Genomic DNA, 17,089 nt, shown 5'->3' on the forward strand with positions numbered 1-17,089 from the left:
TTATGTCTCGACCATTTCGAGACTCCTCGTCATGTCCGTGATCACATCCGGGACTCCGAACAACCTTCGGTACATCAAAACATATAAACTCATAATATAACTGTCATCGTAACGTTAAGCGTGCGGACCCTACGGGTTCGAGAACTATGTAGACATGACCGAGACACCTCTCCGGTCAATAACCAATAGCGGAACCTGGATGCTCATATTGGTTCCCACATATTCTACGAAGATCTTTATCGGTCAGACCGCATAACAACATACGTTGTTCCCTTTGTCATCGGTATGTTACTTGCCCGAGATTCGATCGTCGGTATCTCGATACCTAGTTCAATCTCGTTACCGGCAAGTCTCTTTACTCGTTCCGTAATACATCATCCCGCAACTAACTCATTAGTCACAATGCTTGCAAGGCTTATAGTGATGTGTATTACTGAGTGGGCCCAGAGATACCTCTCCGACAATCGGAGTGACAAATCCTAATCTCGAAATACGCCAACCCAACAAGTACCTTTGGAGACACCTGTAGAGCACCTTTATAATCACCCAGTTACGTTGTGACGTTTGGTAGCACACAAAGTGTTCCTCCGGTAAACGGGAGTTGCATAATCTCATAGTCATAGGAACATGTATAAGTCATGAAGAAAGCAATAGCAACATACTAAACGATCGAGTGCTAAGCTAACGGAATGGGTCAAGTCAATCACATCATTCTCCTAATGATGTGATCTCGTTAATCAAATGACAACTCATGTCTATGGCTAGGAAACATAACCATCTTTGATCAACGAGCTAGTCAAGTAGAGGCATACTAGTGACACTCTGTTTGTCTATGTATTCACACATGTATTATGTTTCCGGTTAATACAATTCTAGCATGAATAATAAACATTTATCATGACATAAGGAAATAAATAATAACTTTATTATTGCCTCTAGGGCATATTTCCTTCACCACCGTGCCAACAATGAGGCAGAGGACATCGCCGGCTCCGCCGAGGACCCACCACGCCAGCACCGAGGTGGAGGACTTCACCGGCTTCGGCGAGGGCCTGCTCCGCCGAGGCCCCAGCCCGCCAACAATGAGGCAGAGGACAACTCCAGCTCTGTCGAGGCCCCGCCCTGCCGGCAACGAGGGGGAGGATTTTCCCCGCTCCGCCGAGGCGCCGCCCCGCCAGGAATGAGACAAAGTCCGTCGAGGCCCCGCCCCACTGCCAACGAGGCCGCGCTACACAGAAAACGAGGAAAGTAGAACATGGCAGGTCACCGCCGCTCAGGACCAAGTAAGGGCACCGCTGCTACCCTCCGGGTTGAAGCCAAGCTTGGCGGGTTGAACATTGACGGCCGATTAGCTGCTTGGCGGTGACGTGGAGTCGGAGAGCTGAGCTGGAGAAGAAGCTTCTGTTCGACTCAGCCGGACACGGGTAATGGGTGTCGGAGATCATTAATTAATTATACCTCCAGCGCACCCCTTTTTAGTTGAAGCATGTACGAAATGTAATGAAATCCGGCATGTTTATATGAAATCAGGCCGTGTATGAACGAATTTAGTTCGATTAGTTCGAATTCTTGCATCGCATCACTGGCATTGGATGAACATGCAAATAATACGTACTACTAGCATTATTCTCAGGACACACGGTGATCACCTCGTTTGTAGCAGTTTCACACGTGCAAATAGTTTGAGCAGCTTTTTAGCATGCCTGTATGTTGTAATCAAACTCACAGGCCTGGCAATTAATAGAGAACATTCAAAACAATCGATGATTATCTATCTCAATGATTCACATGTCAGAGCCAATATTTATTTCACAACTAAAGAATAAAGAAAAATCGATCGATGCTGCTAACGGCAAAGGGCGTCCCATTCGAAAATATCAAACGCGTGTCTTCTTGCTAACACCAATGAGCAAAATTTGACAAGGTTATCCCATTCCAAAATATCAAATGCGTGTCATTGCGTACATCAATGAGCAAACTTTGACAAGGTTTTCCCATTCCAAAATATCAAATGCCTACGATTGTAGAATGGGCGGTGTTTGCCATCAGTTTGCACATTGACAAACCAGTTGTTCTTTTTGTGCAGTTCCACTAAAATCAACCAAATTCGCGCATAGCTTGTAGTATTTTTCCTTTATATGTTGCTATGCCTTGAACGTGTCGACACCGCCTTTCTTGTAGCTAATTTTGTGGCTGGAGGTGGAAATGAATGATTCGAGAACATTCGATATATTTTGCATGATGAAGTATAATGGAAGGCACGAACCATCAGAACATTTTGTGCAGTTCCCATTGAAATCAAACTGAGCACCCTGATACGTCCATTTTGCGTCATGTTTTCCTACTGTTATTTATATTGTTTTTATGTATAATAATGCTTTTTGGAGTAATTCTAATGCCTTTTCTCTCATAATATGCAAGGTTCACACAAAGAGGGAGAATACCGGCAGATGGAATTCTGGACCTGAAAAAGCTACGCCAGGCCACCTATTCTGCACAACTCCAAATGAGCTGAAACTTCAAGGAGAATTTTTATGGAATATATAATAATTATTGGAGCATATAAGTACCAGAGGGGGCCCACCAGGTGGGCACAACCCACCTGGGCGCGCTACGGAGCCCAGGCTCGCCCTGGTGGGTTGTGCCCTCCTCGGCCCACCTCCGGTGCCCCTCTTCTGGTATATAAGTCATTTTGACCTAGAGAAAATAAGGAGAGAACTTTCAGGACGAAGCATCGCCGTCTCGAGGCGGAACTTGGGCAGGAGCACTTTTGCCCTCCGGCGGAGCGATTCTGCCGGGGGGAACTTCCCTCCCGGAGAGGGAAATCATCGTCATCATCATCACCAACAATGCTCCCATCTTGGGGAAGGAAATCTCCATCAACATCTTCAATAGCACCATCTCCTCTCGAACCCTAGTTTATCTATTGTGTTCAATCTTTGTACCGGAACCTTAGATTGGTGCTTGTGGGTGACTAGTAGTGTTGATTACGTCTCGTAGTTGATTACTATATGGTTTATTTGATGGAAGATTATATGTTCAGATCCATTATGCTATTTAATACCCCTCTGATCTTGAGCATGATTATCATTTGTGAGTAGTTACTTTTGTTCTTGAGGTCACGGGAGAAATCTTGTGGCAAGTAATCATGTGAACTTGGTATGTGTTCGATATTTTGATGGTATGTATGTTGTGATTCCCTTAGTGGTGTCATGTGAACGTCGACTACATGACACTTCACCATATTTAGGCCTAAGAGAATGCATTGTGGAGTAGTTATTATATGATGGGTTGCGAGAGTGACAGAAGCTTAAACCCTAGTTTATGGTTAGATTTATTCTTAATACTTTTCTCGTAGTTTAGGTTGCTTGCGAGGGGGTTAATCATAAGTAAGAGGCTTGTTCAAGTGAGAACAACACCTAAGCAACGGTCCACCCACATATCAAATTATCAAAGTAGCGAACACAAATCAAACGAACATGATGAAAGTGACTAGATGAAATTCCCGTGTACCCTCAAGAACGCTTTGCTCATCATAAGAGACCGTTTTGGTCTGTCCTTTGCCTCAAAACGATTGGGCTACCTTGCTGCACTTTTGTTACCATTACCGTTACTTGCTCGTTACAAATTATCTTGCTATCAAACTACTCATTACTTATAATTTCAGTGCTTGCAGAGAATACCTCGCTGAAAACTACTTGTCATTTCCTTCTGCTCCTCGTTGGGTTCGACACTCTTACTTATCGAAAGGACTACGATTCATCCCCTATACTTGTGGGTCCTCAAGGCTCTTTTCTGGCGCCATTGTCGGGGAGTGAAGTGCTCTTGGTAAGTGGAAATCGGTAAGAAAAAATTAATACTACATGCTAAAATTTATTGTCACTTGCTACTATGGAGAACAATCCTTTGAGGGGTTTGTTTGGGGTATCTTCACCTCGACCGGAACCACAATTAGTTACCCCTTAACCTACTACACCTACTGAAAATATTGGTTATGAAATTCCTTCGGGTAAGATAGCACTACTGCAGGATGGTCCAAACACGACACTACGATCAGAGACCCTTCGACGAAACCGTGTGCGATGCCATAATTGCAAACAATGGTGTAAAAAAACTGTTAAAAAAGGTGCAAAGCGTTTGCGATGACGGATGCATCAAACATGGTTCAGATTTTAGTTGCATGTGCGATGCAGGGCATACGGTTCAGTTCAATTAACTATTTGGGATGAGGAGGAACAAAAGAAACGGGCAGCCAGATGAAGGCGTGTGCGATATACAGCATACGGTTCACTAGGATGAACTGTGTGTGATTCGGCAACACAATGGAAACGGTTCAACTAAACAAGATGTGTGTGATACGCGGCAAGCAGGTCCGTAATCAGAAATGTGTGCGAAGACCAATAATAACAGAGACGATTGCTGCTAAGAAGCCGTATGATTTGCTCTGTCTACAGTAGAATAACATGTGTATATATATAACTGAAATAAACATCCAATTACATAAGTGACTATACAGATCATTCGCACACACCTCAATAAACAATTGCATGCATTCTAAAGTAGGAGAAACGATCATCTAGTCATCTACTTCTTGTGACGCTCCCGCCACTGCTCTGTGGCTCGATCCCTCGTCTGCGGCAGGAAGAAGACACTTCCTCATGTCAACGATCCGCCTGTACATCTCGTAGCTTGTGTACGCGTCCATGGCCGCGTACTTGACATGTTGTTCATCCAGTCTCTCATGCCACACACTGTGCCAGGCGTTCTTGTCCTTATTGCTCTCATTCTTCATCTTCATGTCGTAGGGGTCGATGATGGCCGAGGCGAGGTCAACCAGGGAGTTCAGTTTGTTTTTTCGCTGCCCCAGACCTTGTAGTGGTGCTGGATGTTGACAAGATTCGGGCATTTCAAGTCCGAAACCTTGAGCGCTTTTAGATCATTGGTGGTGTCCACCGTAGCGAAACTGTAGCCGGAGATGTTGATAAACCTGGAGAAATGCTCGCAAGGCCTTGTGGCAAGGTGGTAGTGGTAGACGAGGACGTCATGTCGCACGCACAACTGGGCGACGGCAACCTTCTGATCGTGCCCGGCACGACCGATGGTGTACTCGAGGTCGAAGCCGACCACTCGGTACTTGTCCTCGGCAAGGAAGTGCTCCATAGTTTGGATGGAGCTCTCCACCGAGACCGGATCATTCGTGTACACCACCGAGAGGGCCTTCCCCCTCACGTGGGTGTCCACTACGTGATGCGTGGTGAACTGCCCGCCGTTGTCGTCGTCGGCCGCTTGGAGCACCATTGGAGCCACGGGGAGCGCCATTGGAACCGCTGGATGTCCTCTCTGTATGTGTCGTCATGGGTGTGCTTATTGTGTCGTGTGACGCGAGAGATGAAGGTAAATTGCCGCAGGAATAAATGGGGGCCAGGCGGCCTGGATTCTCTGCGTGTCTGCATGGCAGTTTTTGCAGTGGGTAATTGCATCGCCGCGCCGCGCCCGGTGCAACCGCATGCACACGAACGTGCGTGATCGTGTGCTGGCCCCAAACACTGGCAGCACGCGTGGAGGGACGAGGGAAGAGCACCGGGAGGGACGTGAGAGAAGAGCGCGCGTGGCGGGACGCGAGTAGAGCGCGCCGCGGCTGCCTGAACCGGAGGCAACCACACGCATAGAGCAGTTGAACACGCAGGAAATGGTCGCCTACAAGCCGGCCGACAGTTGCGTCGCTGCGTAGAGAGCGGCCGTGTGCTACTACCTCCGTCTAGTCTATAGTCCCCTTTATATTATGTGCCATACTTTGCCATCAAATTTAAAAATGTTAATGCATGTTATAAAAATTATATAATTGGAAACTATGTTAAAATATGAATCCAACTATATAATCTTTCGCGACATGCATTCGTATTTTATTAGTTAAATCATACTTATAAACCAGGACGGGGGTATAGCATGTAATTAAATCGCAAACTTTTTTTATGAACCGTATGTGTATGTGGCCTTTCGTCCTCCTCTCGCACATCTTGTCACCCCGCTGCCGCAGACGGCTTATAGCGCAAGCTTGCGCAGCGCGTGGGGGCGTTCTTTTGGCCAAACGGTGGCGCCAATGAATCGTCGGTGAGCCGTTCCCGCACAACCTTGCAGGTTCCCGCGCAAGACTCCCGCCCGACTCGATGAAATCCCCCAAAATCCCAATGCTTACCGGCCTGCTATATAAACCCTCACGTCCGGCGAGTCCTGCGTCGCATTTTCCCCTCCCTCCCTGTAGCTTATCTCGTCTGCTTCACCCACAATTGCCAATGGCACTGGTCCGTCGTCGTCGCTCAGCCACTCTGCCGTCACCAGAGGACAGCTCCAGCTGGGAGGCTACACCGCAGCAGTGGCGCAGTCCCCGGCGTAGTGTAGTGCGCGTGGCGTCCCTGTTGGGTGTGCGCGGAACACCCACCACACGCTCCGCAACCGCTGCCCGTCGGCAGCTGTTGCCGGCCGCCGTTGCCACCACACCACCGTCGAAACCCAGGACCATCGCCTGCCGACGCGGCCCGAAGGCGGGAGGTGGCCGTCGTAGCCGCCACCCCATTACCGGTCACCATGGCCATCACCTACTCTGCCACCGCAGCCCGAAGGCGGGAGGTGATGGCCGTGGCCGCCACCCCATCGTCGGCCGCCGTGGCCTCCAGCCCACCGTCGACCGCCGAGGTGATCACCTACTCCGCCACCATCGCTCGAAGGCGGGAGGCGGAGCTGGATGCCCGCACGTGCGTCCGGGACCTTGCGCGCTACACCGAGGGCATTCGAGGTGAGTGTCGCTGAAGCTGTAGCAGCGGCAGGCACCGTATTGCGGTTGCCCATCTCGTCGGTAGGCTCCTCCTCCTCCGCCTCTTACTGAGCACGCTCGGCAGAGGAGAGGCAGCCGGAAGTAGTACAAATACCCTCCGCAGTAGTAGTAGTATTTAGGGGCTATTTTGTTCAGTTCATCTGACTATAGATGTGGTGGAACAGTACGACGTACTTAAAATTAGCTAGTATATATAGTTGAACTAGTTATTTCAGTACGTGGTTGCCAATAATTGGGGAAAAGTTTGGTCGGTTCAGCTGTCGAGTTGAACTGTTTGTATAAATTAAGAATGACTGCTTAATCTATGAATGAAATCTATGCTTAATTACTGAATTTTAGTTGCAAAAATTAGATACTGCTAGTGATTTTTAGCTTCATATTTTGACAAATGGCAGTGTTACAAGGTTGACAAATGGCAATGTTACTAGATCAACAAATGTCAATCTTTCCAGTTTGACAAATGGCAACATACCCAAATTGTTTGTAAGTGGTTGCACACGGGTCATCCAAAAGAACCGTTTGCGTTGAAGAGATGCACAAATCCTGCTCTCACTTTGCATACGGGTGTTCTATCTAAAACATTTGCGATCAAGTGCTGCACAAATCCCTCTCGGCACATTTTCCCTTGGCTTCCCGGGAAGCTGTCGGTTTGCATATGGGTGTTCTAACTAAACCATTTGCGATGAGTGTTTTATTTTTAAAAACCATTGACAATTTTTTCAAAAGAAAATCATTTGATAAGTCTGTACATTAAGAGAGAAAAACGCAAGTTCGCTCAAACCATATCTTTCATTCAGTCATACTGCGAATTTATATTCATATGATCGAGATACAGTATTAAACCCAAGAAAAAAAATATTTCTGGCAGCGGCGGAGGCGGCGTGCCGCGCCGTCGTTGTCGTTGTCGTCCTCCGGGATGTCGTTGTTGAAGTCTTCAATGCAACACAAAATGTTCTTCACCTGTAAATCAAACATCATGTCATTGCACGATCAACCGGCGGGGCGCGGGAGGACAGCAGCTGGCGGCGCTGAGAGGTAGCGGTCGATGGCGGCGCCCCATGCCGCTAAGGAGGGCGCGCGCACGGGCACAGGCGCGGCGGGTGCAGCCAAACGCATGGGGACCGGCGTCGCGGTGGGTGGAGGGGCGCGCACGGGCACGGGCGCTATCATGTACACGAGCTCGCGCGGGTCCGTGGAGACCTCGTTGACGCCCGCGGCTTCCAGCTCTGTGATAGTGCTCGGCGACCAGCCCGTCAATGCTACCGGGACGGTCGGTGGCGCGGGCGTGGGGATGGGAGCTGGGACGGGAGCGGGGGCAGAAACCGCCGCGGCCAGCTCGTTCTGGGTCATGTCCATGAGGCCCCATTCCTCCTTATATTCTATCTCCTTTGGCTCGGAGTCGACTTCACCAAACTTGAAGACTAGTGGCAGATGATCCTTCTGCGCCAGTAAGGCCGCCCGTATTAAGCAGCGGCTCGGGCGCCATTAATGGAGAGGAAGGCGGGCGGCCATGGAAGTCAAAGGGCTCGCTGCCTAGTGAGCATGCGCAGCGTACAGCTCACACGCTTCCTGGTGAGCCTGCGCATGGAGGACAGCTTGCACGCCTCCCGGTCAGCCTGCGCACCGGACTGCGCTCACACGCCTCCCGTTCAGTCAAGGTCAAGCAGCTGTCTGCACGACACCTCCTATAGCCATTAAAACAAAGACACATGGCATCACGTGAATGGTTAATAGAACGCACACGGTTTGAATTATACAAACGCTTGAGATATTAAAGTGGCAGCTATTTTTTTCAAAATGCCTTTGTTGGCTGTTATTCGAGTGCGCCTTCTCTCAAAATAGACATGAAAGATACCACAACATGTCGGGTGCCATTCCATGATAGCATGCCAAGTTTTATGAATTTCAGACGAGTTTTGGATTTACTAGAATTTAAAAACAAAGTATCTCAACATTTTGCCGGCAATCAACGGTGCCCTGTTGTTTGAAATTCATTCCCATTTCTTGCATGGGACCTAAGCATGCACCCAAGGACACATATTTGATTTTTCAGCCAATTTATATGCACTGGAGCATGTGCATGTAGTTCAAATTTGAATTATGCATATAAATGCATTGAAAACTCAGTTAATGCATAAAAATATACAAATGAACCCCGAAAAATCACAACAATTGACACAACACTCCTGTTGTTCTATGTTGTCACGAGAAAAAATTTGAAAGCAATAAGAGGCAATGGATATCGTTTCGTCCCCAAAGGTGGGACATTCCCTACCGAAACCATCATGCTTGTTGTGAGAAGCTCTGGTTTGTGAGAAGCATATACCCAAACCTACCCCAAATGGGCAAAACATTTACTGGGCATGTTGATGCCGCTACATGATAGCATGCCAAGTTTCATGAATTTCAGACGAGTTTTGGATTTACAAGAATTTAAAAACCAGGTATCTCAATGTTTGCGGCCGAGTGACGGTGGCAGGGTGTTTGACATTCATTCCCATTTCTTGCATGGGACCTAAGCATGCAACCAAGGACACATATTTGAATTTTCAACCAATTTATATGCATTAGAGCATGTGCATGTAGTTCAAATTTGAATTATGCACATGAATGCATTGAAAACTCAGTTAATGCATAAAAATGTCCAAACGAACCCCGAAAAATCACAAAAAATGACACAACACTCCTGTTGTTCTACGTTGACACGAGAATTTTTTTGAAAGCAATAAGAGGCAATGGATATCGTTTTATCCCCAAAGGTGGGACGTTCCCTACCGAAACCAAGTTGTGAGAAGCTCTGGTTTGTGAGAAGCATATACCCAAACCTGCCCCTAATGGGACAAAATATTTACCACGGCATGTTCATGCCGCTCCATGATAGCATGCCATGTTTCATGAATTTCAGACGAGTTTTGGATTTACTAGAATTTAAAAACAAGGTATCTCAATGTTTGCGGCCAAGTGACGGTGGCAGGGTGTTTGACATTAATTCCCATTTCTTGCATGGGACCTAAGCATGCACCCAAGGACACAGATTTGATTTTTCAACCAATTTATATGCACTCGAGCATGTGCATGTAGTTCAAATTTGAATTATGCACATGAATGCATTGAAAACTCAGTTAATGCATAAAAATGTCCAAACGAACCCCAAAAAATCACAAAAATTGACACAACAGTCCTGTTGTTCTACGTTGACACGAGAATTTTTTTGAAAGCAATAAGAGGCAATGGATATCGTTTCATCCCCAAAGGTGGGACGTTCCCTACCAAAACCATCATGCTTGTTGTGAGAAGCTCTAGTTTGTGAGAAGCATATACCCAAACCTGCCCCAAATGGGACAAAAAACTTACCACGGCATGTTGATGCCGCTCCATGATAGCATGCCAAGTTTCATGAATTCCAGACGAGTTTTGGATTTACTAGAATTTAAAAACCAGGTATCTCAATGTTTGCGGCCGAGTGACGATGGCAAGGTGTTTGACATTCATTCCCATTTCTTGCATGGGACCTAAGCATGCAACCAAGGACGTAGATTTGAATTTTCAACCAATTTATATGCATTAGAGCATGTGCGTGTAGTTCAAATTTGAATTATGCACATGAATGCATTGAAAACTCAATTAATGCATAAAAATGTCCAAACGAACCCCGAAAATCACAAAAAATGATGCAACACTCTCTTGCTCTACGTTGACACGAGAAATTTTTTGAAAGCAATAAGAGGCAATGGATATCGTTTTGTCCCCAAAGGTGAAACGTTTCCTACGGAAACCATCAGGATTATTGTTAGAAGCTCTGGTTTGTGAGCATATCCCCAAACCTGCCCCAAATGGGACAAAAAATTTACCACGGCATGTGGATGCCGCTCCATGACAGCATGCCAAGTTTCATGAATTTCAGATGAGTTTTGGATTTACTAGAATTTAAAAACCAGGTATCTCAATGTTTGCGGCCGAGTGACGGTGGCAAGGTGTTTGGCATTCATTCCCATTTCTTGCATGGGACCTAAGCATGCAACCAAGGACACAGATTTGAATTTTCAACCAATTTATATGCATTAGAGCATGTGCATGTAGTTAAAATTTGAATTATGCACATGAATGCATTGAAAACTCAATTTGTCGGTGTACAAAAGTAGGGGCCCTTCTGTACCCTTTTACTTGTGCACGGGCAGTCGGAGCCGCACCTGCGGCCATGCTTGGCGGGGCAGAGGGAGGAAAAGAACAAGGCAGCACTCAAGCCAGAGGCATGAAGAACAAAGGAGCAAGATGGGTTTCCCCCGGCAACACCCTTGTCGGGGCGGCTTACGTAGCCCCGGCAAGAGCCTTGCCGGGGCGGCCTACGTAGCCCCGGCAAGAGCCTTGCCGGGGCGGCCTACGTAGCCCCGGCAAGAGCCTTGCCGGGGCAACTTGCCCAACACCAGCAAGCCGCCACCCTTGAGCCTAAGAGTCCTGACACCATCAACGACATCGGAACCAAGGCTCGGGAGGCTCTTGCATGGTGGCATGCAGATCTTTGTGAAGACCAAAGGCCTGCAAGACTAGATAAGAACCAGAAGACGAAGACCCCCGGCAAAGACCCCTTGCCGGGGACGGCTGAAGACCCCTGGCAAGACCCTTGCTGGGGGCATCTGCAGGGCCGAAGCCAGGCCCACACCTACCAAGGCTCCGCCGCCCCGCAACCGTTCCAACACGGCAATCAACCCGCCAACTAGGCGAGTGCCCGCATGGCAGCAAGCAACCTCTAGGCCAACCAGTCAAGCACCTGCGTGGTGGCATGCAGATCTTCGTGAAGACCCTGCCACCGCACCAGCGCAACAGCCAGCCAGCCAGCATGGCGCTGCATGCCTCGTCAGCTTGGAGCGCGTCGAAGCAAGGCGAGGCGGCGACGGACGGGACGACCTTCGTTGTCGTCCCCGATAAAGCAAGAGGACACGTAGGTGGTGCATTAAATGCGTCTGTCCCATGATGTCAGGTATAGACCTGTACACTGTAGATGCTTTCCACCTCCTGTGTGCCACTGTGGCGACCCCTTTGACATATAAAAGGAGGCCCGAGGCATACTGAGGAAGTATTCAGACTTTTTGGACTGGACATGCACCGCAGCTAGTTCAAGAACTCAAGAACACCAAATACACACAAAAGCAGGACTAGGTTATTACGCATCGTTTGCGGCCCGAACCTGGGTAAAAATCCCCTCGTGCTGATATTTTAGACCTGCTCATTGCGCAGCCCGCGCCCCGCCAACCGTAGTAGGGATTCCCTGTGATCCCATAGGTGTCATTTCCCACGACATCTTTGGCGCGCCAGGTAGGGGGCGCAAGCTGTGAAAATCTGGTCTGAAAGTTAGCGCATCGACTCCTTCATCGCGATGGCCCCAAGTAAGAAGGCAACAGCCACCAGCCACACTCTGGTGCCATCAGCCGGGCGTGTGGTGTCATCTACGGCCGCAATGGTCACCCGCGTGGCGACGAAGAGCTAAGTCACACCAAACCTTGAGCAATTTCATTCTTTTTATAAGGTTGTTCTCCTCGAAAGATCTTGCTCCTTGTATGGAAAACCTGCACGCAATGGAACCCTTCCGCTATTGGCAACGCCATTGTTCTGTTTCGAGTCCGCTCAATAGTTCAAGCGGCTGCGCTGAGAACGGCAAGGTGGCTTGCCCGGCAGCAAGCACCCCCCGGCAGTCTGCTAAGGATCCGTTCCTCAAAGCGCCATAGCACGGGTTTACGCGCCGGCAAGCCTATCCAACTAAGCATAGGTTGTGTACATACAAAGAAAGATCAAACAGGAAGATAGCACACGCTATTTAAGAATACTGCAAAGTTATGTTACATCAATAGTTATTGCGGTTCTAACTTAAGATAAAATTGTCTTGGTCATGAACTTGCAGCGGCGATGAGAAACGGGGCGCCTAGTCCCAGCACTGGCCCTCCACCCTCTTGACTCCGTCGACGCAGCTGATGATGGGCTCGATACGCTCTTCGAGCGCCGTGAGGTCCGCATCCTCCGGCAAGCTCTCCAGCGCGTTGGCGAAGTCGACGCTGGGGTTCCAGAACGCCACCTTGGTGAGCACCTTGGTCAGGGCGCCCCGGCAGATCTTCCGGGCCTCCTTGGCCAGATAAGCTGCTCCATTGGAGCGGAGCTGCTCCAGAGCGTCGAGGATGCGCTCGAAAACAAGGTTAGGCTGGCGTTGGGGCTTATATTCGCCTCTTGGGAGAACCTGACGTCCGGCATGCCCATGACGGCTAGCTGGGTGGTGAGCTTCCCCGCGACGACGACGAGGCGGCCGATCCAGAGGTTTACGCTGTTCACGTAGTCCTTGTGGGCGGCGGCGTCATCGCTCCGTAGCTGCCTCTCGTCCTCCAGGGCCTTGTTCAGGGTCTCCTCACAGGCCCTAACCTCCAAAAGCGTCCCCTCCAAGCCGTCCAGTTTCAGCTTCAGATCATTGATGGAGTCATTGGCCTCGGAGAGCAGCTTGGCCTTGTCGGAGATGGCGACCTGCGAATCTGCCAGAGTGCGGTTGGCCATGTCTTTCTCCTCCGTCAGCTCCAAGATCTCCTTTTTCAGCCCATCCCGCTCCAGCTGCAGCTTCTCCACCTTGCCGGCGTGGTCCAGGGCCAGAGCATCAAGTGCGTCCTTGTGCTTCTGCTCCAGCTGTTGGGTCTGCTACGCGACGATCTTCCTGATTTCCTCATCCTTTCTGCAGAGCGTGGTGGCAAGCGCCTGCTCACGGGCAACGAGGTCTTCCTCTTGAGTATCCAGCAGAGCTTTCTGCTGCCTCCGGCCAGCTTCGTCCTTGGTGGCCTGTTCCTTTGCCGCCTCCTAGGCCTTCTCGATATCGGCCTGCTTCAGGATGAGCTTTCGCTTGCACTCATCCAACTCACCCTGGGTAGTCCTCAGTTCCTCCCGGGCCTCGCCAAACCAGACCTGCGTCTGAGCGACGCACTCCTCAAAATCCGCCTCCGCCTTGTCCACCGCCGCCATCCTGGATTTCACTTTGTCTTGGCAGGCACGATGGAGTGCCTGGAGCTTCTGGAAGTTGGCGCTCATGGCTCGGAGAAGCTGCTCCTCTTGGGAACCGCCACCGCCGGCGCTCAGTTCGTCAACAACCTGGAGCCTGGCGGTGGCGAGCGCCTCATCATCAAACACCTCCCCTTCGGGTGGCGCTCTGGTGCTCGCCTTCCCTGGGAGGTGGACGAACAGGTCGTCACCCACCCTCAGGTACTTGCCCGGGGCGGGAGCTGCGGGGGAGGAAGGTTGGTCGTTGGCCACCTCCTCCTCAATGGGCTCCTTGGCAGCCTCCTCGGCAGCGGCCTCGCCGGACTTCTCGGCAGGCCCCTTGCCGGGCTCCCCGGCAGCGGCCTCGCCGGACTCCCCGGCAGGCCCCTTGGCGGCAGACTTGGCAGCTTCCACAGCCGCAATCTTGGCGGCCTTAGCTTCGGCATCCTTGGCGACCTCCTCGATGACGGTGTCGATATCTTCCTGCTTCATCGAGGGAGGGTCTGGAAACCAGAAAGGAGAATGAAACAAGGCCGAAATCAAGGTTCAGAACATGGAAAAGGAAAAAAAAGGGATGGGAGGCAGGCCGCTTACCCGTGCCGAGCTGAGAAGAAGTGGTTCCCTCCCCACCAACGTTCGTGGCCGGGAGGAGCCGCCAGCATCCAAACCCGCCTCCTCTTCCTCCGTGCACGTGGGCTTAGCGGTAGATGCCCTTGCCGGGGACGCCCCTCCGGGCGGCGTGGTCAATGGGGGAGGCGTGTCGGGGGCAGCCCTCAGTGGCTCCTCCTGTTGCCGCTCTCCTCCTGCAAACCCGGCAAGGTCAGCACCAAGGATTCATGCCCCAACACCCATCGATGAGGAGTGAGTAATGAACTCACGTCGGGGGCTGAAGCGGGGGCTGTGTCGAGGGCTGTTTTCTGGGCTGATCTCCACCGACACCGGCGTGCGCGGAGTGCTCGCCGGGGGCTTGTCGCCCGTCGAAGCCTTGGCCCTCTTCGCCGCCCTCTGGGCCAGCGTCTCTGTGTCGCTGCAAAGTTAAGATCATGTCAGGGAAGATGGTACAGGCTGAGGGTCAAAAATGATGAAGGGTGAGGTGCTTACTCGTCCTCCTCCTCTGGCCTCCTCTTCCTCTTCGGGCTGAAGGACCCGAGGTCGAAATCGGCCTCCAGGGTGCCGTCCGAAGGAGGAGGAGAAGGGGATGGGATCCGGCACCGCTTGGACGAGGAAGAGGCGGCGGCCGCTGCCTTCTTCGCTGCCGCGGCCCTCGTCTGGCGAGCGGGCTGCGCCTGGGCCTATTGCCGCAGCGTGGTCCTGCCGGGCCGGACCGGCTCGCCAGAGCTAGTCCGCCGCAGAACGTGTTTCCTCCCCGGGGCAAAGGAGTCTTCTGCCTCGGTCTCCCCTTTGGCCGATTCCTCGACCGCTTCCTCAACAAGGGGGGCCCCGGTGCCGACACCGCTGGCTTCCCCGGCAGAGCCCGCCCACTCGGCGAACTCTTTCTCTTCTGGGGCCGTGTCGGCCTTGTCCTCCATGGCGCCAACACTGCCGGCCTCCTTAGCAAGTGCCGCCTCCTCCGCCCTGGCGCTATCTACGCCAGCTCTTCCTGAGTGGTGTCGCGGACGAGCAGTGGCTCGTCATGAACATACCTCTCCGACAGGTTGTCAAAGAATGCATGCACCCGCTCCGCTTCCAGCTCGGCCCAGGTTGGATCGAGGCCATGTGCGTTGAAGTCCGGCATCATGGTGATGATGGCGGTCTGGCAAGAGTTATTGCTCAACGGAACCACCCCCGCTGGCAACCCAAACAGAGACCCGTCGGCCTTGGCGGCCTCCGGCCTTCTTGGCCTTGCCGGTCCTCTCCCCGCCGGCATCATCGACCTTGAGCTGAAAAAGCCTCTGGAAAAGATGAGTGTTCTGCAGCACCGTGAAATTGTGTTTCAGGTCGGGGCGGAGCCTCATGATGTCGCCGCGTTCCTGAAGTCCCAGGCTGGCCTCCCCTTGTTGTGAAGTGGAGAAATCCGGCGGCGGATGAAGTCAGCCCCAATCATCTCAAGGGTGAGCCCGGCCGAGGGAAGGCGATGGATCCTGGTGGTGGTAACCGTGAGCTTCTTGTCATCGGTGTCGAGCTTGCCCCAGTCCTTGCTGCGGACCGGCGGCCTCCGACGGACCTGGCAGAACTCCTGCAGATCTACCTCCTCGATCCAGCACCACCGGCCCCGCCACTCTCCCACCTCTCCTTCTGGGCACCCTCCGGATACGCGCCCCCGCTCTGGGTCCTCGGGATCCAAGTAACACAACCGGAGATGGCGCCCCCTGGCTGGATGCGAGGGGTGAAGTAATGGCGGAAGAGCGTCGTGCTGGGATGCACTCCGGCAAAGCCCTCGCAAAGATGGGCAAAGAAGGCCATGCACGCCACAGAGTTCGGCGTGAAATCCAGAAGGTGGAAGCCGTAGGTGTGCATGATGTCGTTGAAGAAATCAAAGAAAGGGGGGCAAAGCCCGCAGGAGAAGTAATCGACAAAGAAGGGATACCAGTTTGGACCGGCCTTGGCGAAGGAGGTAGGAACGATACGCGTGGCAGGGTGCCCCGACATTTCCCTTCCCCACAGGGGCCTGAACATGTCCCTGAGGGTGAGCGCATCGACCGTCGAGGTGAAGAGGGCGCGCTGCATCCGAAGCTCCACCAACTCGCTCTCCGCCGCCTCCTTCCCTCCTTCGTCTTTGGCCGCTCCCTTACCCTTGCTTGTCTTCGGCGCCATGGCAACTGGGAGGGGATGAAGGATCGAGGGCAATGGGGGCGCGGCGGCGGCAGAGGCGAGAGCTTCGATTTGCGCTTGAGGAAGAAGAAGGGAACAACGGTTCCAAGATTGGGAGAGGCGAGGAGAGTAAATGAGCGGCGGCCCTACAGTTTTTCCTTTTTCATGGGGAAGACGCGGGCCGCCTCTTTACTGTTCACCGCGAGGTGACGCAAGCATGCTGCAACCTTCCCACGCATGACCCCCACGTCACGCACTTAATGCGGGTCGTGGGGAAGCGCAACTAGCGAAGGGATTACTACGGTTAACACTCTGCCACGCGTGCCCGCGCACCGTTCTGGGCCTAGCCCAACAACGCTCCGCGCTTATATGTGGCCCAGGCCCGGGGGCTCCTGTCGGTGTACAAAAGTAGGGGCCCTTCTGTACACCTTTACTTATGCACGGGCAGTCGGAGCCGCACCTGCGGCCATGCTTGGCGGGACAGAGGGAGGAAAAGAACAA

The sequence above is a fragment of the Triticum aestivum genome, chromosome 1D (assembly GCF_018294505.1).
Source record: "Triticum aestivum cultivar Chinese Spring chromosome 1D, IWGSC CS RefSeq v2.1, whole genome shotgun sequence".
NCBI lineage: Eukaryota > Viridiplantae > Streptophyta > Magnoliopsida > Poales > Poaceae > Triticum > Triticum aestivum.